Raw genomic sequence first — 8,955 nt, forward strand, 5'->3', positions numbered from 1 at the left:
CTAGATCAAAAGGTAAATTTTTCATTTCGCTGGGAAATCTAAAAAAACGAATTCCCATTTCAAAACACAGAGGCGAAGCGGAGCTTGGCATCACTTTAAATACATCAAACAAATAGAACGGCAGCTAGCCGAAAAAATAGGACAAAAGCCATTGATTCGACTTCAAAAAAAATTTCAAGAAATACGAAAAAAGCTCAAGTTTTTTTCATTTGCCGCAAAGTAGCTGATTTTATAAAAGATACTGGAAACACGATTGCCAATAAGAAATAAGTATTGCAAAATAAAAAAATAAAAATTATATATAATGTCGAAAAAAAAATAAATCTTCCAACACTTTCATATTTTTGCACCAATATGTCTGAACTAAAAATCATTTTTAACAAACAAAAAGCAAATGAACGTTAAATATAAGTAGCGGTAACAACCCGACAATGCTAATTGCAAAAATAATAATCGCATGTGCAATAACTCCGTGGTAATTAATCGACAAAAGAAAAAGCAACAATAATTGCGCAAAAAAACATCAATTACTTCCACTAAAGGCATTCAGAAAATTCAAAGAATGCAGAAATTTCAAAAAGTGTTCGTCCAACGGGATGTAAGCCAAAAAAATCAAAGAGACAGACAATTATCCAGAAAAGCAGTAAACTTCTTAGTTTAAAAAAATGGTTCCGACGTATAGCGTCTCAAGCATATGATGCGATGGATAATTGATTGAACTTAAATTTATCACACAGAAACTTCGCATCACTTGCACCACAAAAACGAATGATTTTGATCAAAATGAAATGAAAATAAAAAACCTTGAAAAAACGTTTTCGTAATAAAAATCGCAAAAAAACTCAAATCAGGAACAAGAAAAAATGCTTCATAAAAACTTTACAAGAAGCTTTCGGGAGTCTAGAAAAAAGTCGAACTTTGAAAAAGCACTTTCTGCAGGAACTAAGCCGGCAAAAATAAGCAGACAAAAATCCTTATTAACAGAAAACTTTCAGTTGGCAAAAACAAGTCCCGACTGGAATCAAACTCCAAGGCTTTGTCGTGGATGCTACAGCAACTTAAAGGTAAGCTTGAGACAGACGCCATACGTGCTGAAACGAGTGAACAGCGTTTTTAACGGGGAAAACGTTGCACTTGACTGCAATAAACTTGAACAGACAAACGAAAGTCCGACCATTCAATTTTTAACTACAAAAACTTCCTTTCATGCACACTGAAAAAAAAACAAGTTCCGACTGGGACTCGAATACCAAACCTTAGAGTGCAAAGGCAACCAAGTTACCTCACGACAGAATGGGAACAAACCTGAACCTTGTGAGGATTTAATAACAAAGTAAGTAAGAAATATAAGTAAGATTTGTGCGAAAGGTCATTAACGAGGAGAAATTCTAGTTCCCTATTACAAAAAAAACATGCTCTCGCAAGTGTAAGAACCATTTTGTGGAAATCGAACTCTTAAAAACCAGTTTCTAAATGCTCATAAAAGGCTCAAGTGTACACTTGTCATTGCGCGCCATTTTATTACTGTTCAAGTAGCACAGATTTTACGACGGTAGCCGGACAGTTTTTTCTACTCCAAAAACCCTAAGCCATTTTATCCAATACTACTTATCCTATATACCAACTTACCCAATGTCAATTTTACCTCGTGCCAAATCACCCAGTTGTTTAGGACATGTATGGAACAGTTATTTAATTTGAGTTCTGCCAAGTAGACTCATAACTTGGCTCGGTTAATAATCCGAACACTTCGTGTACTCGATTGAAAATTTTGGTCAAAACAGTAGCATTAATACAGTTAGCAGGTTTTAATCTCCAATATCAGTAACTAAAAATTGGTTTTCTTTAAAAGATATAATTTTTGAGGTTCCGGCATGCAAGAAGGCTGAACTTTTGGAAAATGATGGGGTAAATATCACATAAATTTTCCTTTTCTATCACCCCTTCCCCCAGTAACGCCTTGGCCTGGTACCGGAGGGCTTATTTTTATCCTTTTGTTTAACCAATCAACCTTAGCTTTGGTTTTACTTTTGGCTACGCTGTGATTTGATCTTTAGAACATTCTACATTAAAGCACAAGCAATATGCAAAAATCTACAACGACTTGAATATTCTCGACTTCTGCCTGTTTAGGAACTAGCCGCAACGCAACATGATGAGCAAAATGTAAATATCCGCAACGCAACATGTATCAGATTCAATACATGCTTCGTTCATGCTTTGAACTTGTGATATGCGTTGCGATATCAAATTGAAAACAAGTTGGAATTCAATACTGTATTCTGAAGATTGAATTTAGATTTTCTCTTTTCTTTGTTTTCTTATGTACTGAGAGATAGATCATTGTTAAGTACTCTGATCTCTCACTTAGTCTCAGTGTCATCACTTATGTATGACCTTGAGCGTACCATAAAATAATGATTTAACACCAGAGGTTGGCTGTACATACGTATAATAAATACTGCTACTGCAGTAGCGGTATGACACACTCCCCTCGGTGAAAGAAATAAATTATACAACATCAGTAGGATAATTTATTTAAAAGAGTTCAATTTACTCAGTTCGGAAGAAAGTCTTTTAGATGGATTATGTAAATTTCAGTTTTCCTCCAGCTCAATTTCCCAACTCGGGTTCCAATCTACTCCTTCATCTAAAGTAGCATATCCGAATTTTCGCATAAATAAATGTCTTTCGAGTCGTCGCACTTTTGACTCCAAAGGTCTGTCGTCCCGATCTTTGAAATCTCTCAGTTGGTTTCTGTATTCTTTAAGTGCCTCCTTTAAAAGACCTCTTCCTGTAAGATTTTCGGATATTTCTTTGATTGAATGTTTTATCGGATCTCCGAATCGTTTGGGTTCTTTGTTCTTTGTTTGTCTAGAACTTCGTCGAACACCTGACTCTTCCGCACTTGATTCGTCCGAGAATCCTTGTGGTGGTTCGAAGTTTGTATCCAATTCTGAGCCTTTTTGAGGATTTTCTCTAAGTTCATCCGCAACTCGCTGCACCCCTCTTTTTAACAGTTGGTCCGCGTACTTCTCCCAGTCAGACGGTGCCAAATTTCTATTGTGAAACGTCTCCACTATATCTTCCAAAGGGGTGTGCGCGTCAATGCCCTTCAGTTTCGGACGCTGTTTGGTTTTCGGCGTAGAGCTCGACTGGATTTTGGTATCTGCTGTGACCGAATCCGGCTTAGATATTGCTTGCTCTTGTTCCGAGTTGACTGCAGTCGCAGTTTGGTTTGCGTTGGTCCCCTGTTGTTGCTTGCTTCGGCTTTTCTTCTCTTTTCCGCTCTTTTCCGGCTTGTTCGTGTTTGTTTCCTCTGCTGATTTTGGTCCCGCCAGGTTTGGTTTTGCTCTTTTTATTGCAAGATTCAGTCCTCCCCCGGCTTCTGTGTCCTTAGAAGTGACTATTGTTTGGCTCTTCTGAAAGCGCTCTGTTGGGTTCATTTCATTTGCAATTTCCATTTCTCCTTGGAGTTCATCCTCCGATTCCAGCTCCTCTAGTAGTTCTGGAGAACTGACTCACTTGAACTTTTTTGTAGGTTCCGACGATGGACTTTTACTTGTGCTTCTCTGTTTTTCTTGTGTAAGTACGGTTTTTGATTGAGCTATGTCCGATTTTCTATAGATCGAACCGGCCGATGTCTTAATTGTTGATTCCGTTTCTGAAGCTATTTTCCCCTTTAGTGGTCTGGTTAGGGCTTGTCCGCTTTTCCTTAGAGGGTCCTTTCTAAGTATTGTCTTGGGTGGTGACTTGCATTGGTTTTCTACTTTATCTTCCACAAATCCTTTTTCCCAAGAGTAAATCATTTCTTTTCGAAGATCGGGATTGAGTTGACCTGTCTCGTCCACTAATTTCCTGATGTCATTTTTAGCTGCATCCCTTCTTTCGTAGTTCCATCGGGCGTTTGCCTCCAACAATTCCTTTAGGGCTTTGGCTCTTTCTTTGTCTCTGTCCGATGTTATCTGCTGCTTGTGCAGTGGGCTTGTATCCCTGCTCAGTTGTCCCTTGCGCACTATCTTGAGATTCTCTCTCGACTGATCAATCCTCCGTTTCATTTGAGACGCAGTCAGTGCTGAGCGTTCCAAGTGTTGTTTGTCTAAAGAATCAGAATTATTTAAAAACCTATCCCTCACAATTTTAAATTCTGTTTTTGGTAGTCTGCCGAAATGTGCTTGGAACGGGGATACTTGAATTGTTTTCTGCTTGTTCCATCGTAAATCTCGCATTATAATACTGAGACATAAATTGATTGATTTATTATTTTCATCGAGCATCATCACTCCCAGTCTTCTTTTTATTGTTTGAATTGTACGTTCAACCAACCCACAACCTCTGTGATCCCCCACCGGACAGAATTTTTGTTCGATATTAAGTTCCGAACAAAATTTTTTTTAGAGTTTTTCCCTTAAAGCCTGAAAATTGATCCGAACGAATTGATTCAGGGACTCCATGTGTGTCGATATATGATCTCAAGAATTTTACTGTGCTCTTTCCACTTGTGGATTTTGTAACCTTCACTGATGGAAATTTTGAGAATCGATCAATAGCTACTAAAAGATAGATTTTTTTTCCTTTCTGATTTTCTATAGGCCCCGCGTAGTCTAGTTGTACCTCCTGTCCCGGCTGCGTGAGCAGTGGTAGTGGTTTTGACGAATTTTTCGAAATAAGGTATTTAACATTCTTACCATATCTGGTACAACTACGGCACTCCTCTGCCAAATTCACGATGTCCTTATTCATGTGTGGCCACCACAGATATTGCGCTGCTCCCAACATCGCTTCCTGTCCTGGGTGTCCCCGATGTATTCGTTTGAGGACAGCTTGTCGTAGTTGAACTGGTACCGCTAGCCGATTATTCACCAAGATGCAGTCGTCCTGAACTGCCATCTGCGACCACAACGGATTTGTATAGGGTCCCATCAATTCGAATCCTTGTTTGTCCCCTCTCTCTACCACTCTCCTGAGGCGGTCCATCCACGTGTCTTCTGTGGTCAGTTCTGCTAGTAAGTTTTTGTCGAACAGTTTTGCGAGGTTGTCCAGAGTCTCTACTTGTTGCTGCTTTTGCAGTCTTGATTTTCCTAGACCCTTTGGCGGTTGAATTGAGCACACTTCCTCCTCACTCTCCGCCTCTTCTGTGGTTGTAAGGTCGACTTCTATTACATTCACCTCACTGAGTTTTCGTTCTGTCGATGCGATCGGTTTTGACGATGTTGGACTTGATTCGTCTTCCAAATTGTCCCTGACTTCTTGAGTATCGGCCACCAGTTCTCGATTTTCCTGAACATTGTTTTCTCCGCCTATTAGCTGCCAGAATGAGAGCAGTCTTTGGTCCGCTATTCGTTGTTGTTCCGGTTCCAGCGACCATTTTACTCGTTGTGCTTGACGTGTTTCGCTGTTTGAGCTGTCCCTATTTTTTCTGCCTCCTCGTATAATTTTTCTCGTACGTTGTACTGTCTCTGTGATCTCCTCCTCTCCCGAGAGTTCGTTATTGGTGGAAAATGATCGGTTCCACTTTGGGTCCATTAGGCTTTCTTCACGCTCCTCATTCCGCCAATCTTGTGGTGAGCTGGACCACCAGTCGTATGTTCTGTTTGCATTTTCTGACATCTCGATTCTTGAGTCTGTTTTTTCTATTTTTTTCGGTACTGGTCGTTTTTTTATTTTGCAATTATTTAAGACTGACTGTTTGCTGGGTTGATTTGACGAAAGAGTGATTTGTTTCTGTTGAACTGTTGTGTTCAGCTGTTTTTGCAGTCGTGGAAACTGTTTTCTCTCGTTCCGGTCGAGCTTTGTTCGGTTTTGACCGTTTTGGTTGCTATAGCAACCATTACTTGATGACTGTTTCCTAACATTCCTTCTAGAACATTCTAGAACGTTTTCGTTCCGGTTGAGCGACCTTGAATCTTTAAGCCTACTGTTCCAGCAGTCGAACGCTTCATGAAAAGAGTTTATTGTCGCTACTACAAACTTTTCGTCTAATTCTGATTCGGGCCAGGGATCATTGAAAGGATCACGCGATAAATAATCAACTATGCCCATGTCCCTCCCCGGAATGTGAACTATGTTGAACTGATACGGCAGTAACCGGTCAACCCACCGGGTTAAGCGTGATTGGTAGGTCTTGTTCGATTGATTAACATCCAATGCTGTTGTAAGCGCTTTATGGTCAGTTGCGATGGTAAATGGTTTCCCCAGAAGGTAGTGTTTATATCTATCTACTGCCCAAACAACTGCCAATAATTCCAACTCATTTGTTGAATATTTTTTTTCTTGAGCATTTAGGTATCGGGATGCGAACGAAATTGGGACCCACAACCCTTCATCATTTTGTTGTTCTAAAGTGGACCCTAGTCCATCATGGCTAGCATCGCATTTAACTCGTGTTTCACGATTTGCATCGTAATAATGCACTTTCGTAATATTCGCCACAGCTCCTTTGATAGCATTAAATGCTTCTGTGTGAACATCCCCCCACTCGAATTTTTTCACCGGGAGTTTCATGTTTTTTAACTTTTTCTTTTGATTTTCTTCTTTAAGAAGTGGTCTTAATTTTTCTGTCAGACTTGCTACGTTAGGTATAAATTTAGCTAAATGATTTATGCTTCCTAGAAATGACCTTAGTTGTTTTAGGGATTTCGGCGGGTTCAAGTTTACTACCGCTTCCGTTTTAGTGATCTTCGGTCTAACCCCTTCTTCTGAGAGATGATGACCCAACCAATTCACTTCTTGTTTGAAAAATTCACATTTTGATAGTTTCAGTGCCAAGTTTTCCGCATCCAATTTCTTTAATACTGCTTCTACTAGGTTGGCATGTTCGATTTCACTTCCCTTTGACACAATAAGTATGTCATCCAGAAAACAGAACGTGTTTTTAGCGTGATTGATGGTTCTATCCATAGCCTTTTGAAATTCAGCTGGCATATCTGCTAGTCCGTAGAATCCTGTCAAGAATCTGTAAGTTCCGGTTGCTTTTCCGCCCACAATGTTAAAGTTGCATTGCCTAGCTGTATCCGCAGCCAATTTTAGTTGACTGTACGCATATTTCAAATCTAACACCGAAAAATATAGCGTACCCTTTTTGTTTTCAGTTACAATCTGGCTTACCCCATCAATAAGTTCATCTACATTCGGCATTTGTTTTTGAACAATTGTCTATTGATTGGTTTCGCGTCCATTGCCAATTTTATTTAGTCGTCCTTCTTTACTGTTATCACAATCGGGGCGATAAAGCAATCACTTGTACACTTATCAAGTTTTGTTATATGACCTTCTGTCAATAACTTCTCGATTTCTTTTTCGACTTTATCTTGTATATGAATTGGGATTCTTCTCCCCTTTTCTTGTATCGGACATAGTGGGTATTTGAATTTTGAACTGACGATGTGGTTTTTAGAAATGCCTTGCCTTTCAAATAAGTTCTTAAATTTATTTAAAAATTTTTCTTTCCAACCTTCCGACTGCTCGCACATGAGCACGTCAAACCTGGTGAGTTCTTTTGGCGCTTTTCTTTGTGTAGTCACTATTCCCACTTGTCCTTGCAAGTCTAATCCCATGATGCATCTAGTTTTTCGCTCTGATACCAGAAAGGTTGCGCCCTTAACTTCCCAGCCCGCTGACCTCAGATTGGTTTTTAGGGCTCCCAGGATACTGATCGGTTGTTTGTTGTAGTCCACAAATTTTGTTTGTAAGTTCAATTTGTCAGACGGTATGAATCTCACTTTGTTTGATTTTTCCATGATTTCTTTCGTCGTTGCCCAGTTAAGAAATGAAACAGGACTACCAGTATCCACTGTTAGCTGAATAATCTGGTTATCTATTCGTACCATAGCCTTTAGTGACTTTACGCGGTTCAATGTTGGATCTCGAATAGAGTCTATTTTCTGAACTCTAACCACTTTTCCGTTTGTTTCTTTTCTCATCTCATTTATTCGATCTTTCACATATTTTGAAACTCGTTCATTTTCCGGTTGTTGAGTTTGTATCAACATGACTTCAAATTCACTACATGACCCAACACCTTCACTGATCTGGTCGCATTCCACTATCGATTCTTCCGAATCTTCCGCAATTTCACTTACTTGTTGTGATCTGCACATTTTAGCGAAATGATTTGGTTTACCACAGTTTTTACAGTCCTTTCCCATCGCTGGACAATTTTTTAGGTGTCCTTGTTCAAACGTCCTTCCACATCTATTACATGGTTTTGTTTTCGTGTTTTGATTTTTGTTATTATTCTGTCTGTTATTATTTTCTCTTCTATTTGGAGTTTTGGTTTTCCCCTCCAAATTTCGAACTGCCATAACAGGTTCCTGTTTTATTCTTACACCCGATGTGTAATTGCTACTTGATCCTCCTGCAGCCGCAGCATTAGTCTTTTGAAATGCCATTGTGGTTAACTTGCTATGTTCGAATTTTATAGCCCTTTTTAGAACTTCCTCTGGATCCAGAGTTTCGAATGTCAACGTGTCCTGTAATGTCATGTTCTTCATCTTCGAGATGAACAAGTCTCGCACTATTTCATTTTCCAATGTTCCTAGTTCTGATCGGGCTGCTTGAGCAGTTAACGCTGCGTGGAATGATTCTAGAGATTCTCCAGATTCTTGCATTCTCGTAAATAACTTGTATCTCTCGTATGTTACACATTTCACTTTTTGAAACGAGACTTCTGCCAACTCTGTTATTTCTCTGAACGTCATTTTCGATATTTCTGCGTGCGGATTCTTTTGTAGGAATCTTTTCTTTCCCTCAGTGCCCAAAGATAGAAATAGTCGTGACACCAGTTTCTTTTGTACTTCGTTGTAGAAGACATTGTGTCCGACTCGTGGGCCTCTTGTTCTTTTCTCTTCGTTCTCCAATGCTACTCTGTCTCTAGCTAGTTTATCTCTAAGAATTCTAGCGTTCCTCGCATCTTCGTTCTCCCCATCCCTGGGCGTTTCCGGGCGTGGTGGTGGT

Source organism: Symsagittifera roscoffensis, chromosome 4, assembly GCF_963678635.1.
Source record: "Symsagittifera roscoffensis chromosome 4, txSymRosc1.1, whole genome shotgun sequence".
NCBI lineage: Eukaryota > Metazoa > Xenacoelomorpha > Acoela > Convolutidae > Symsagittifera > Symsagittifera roscoffensis.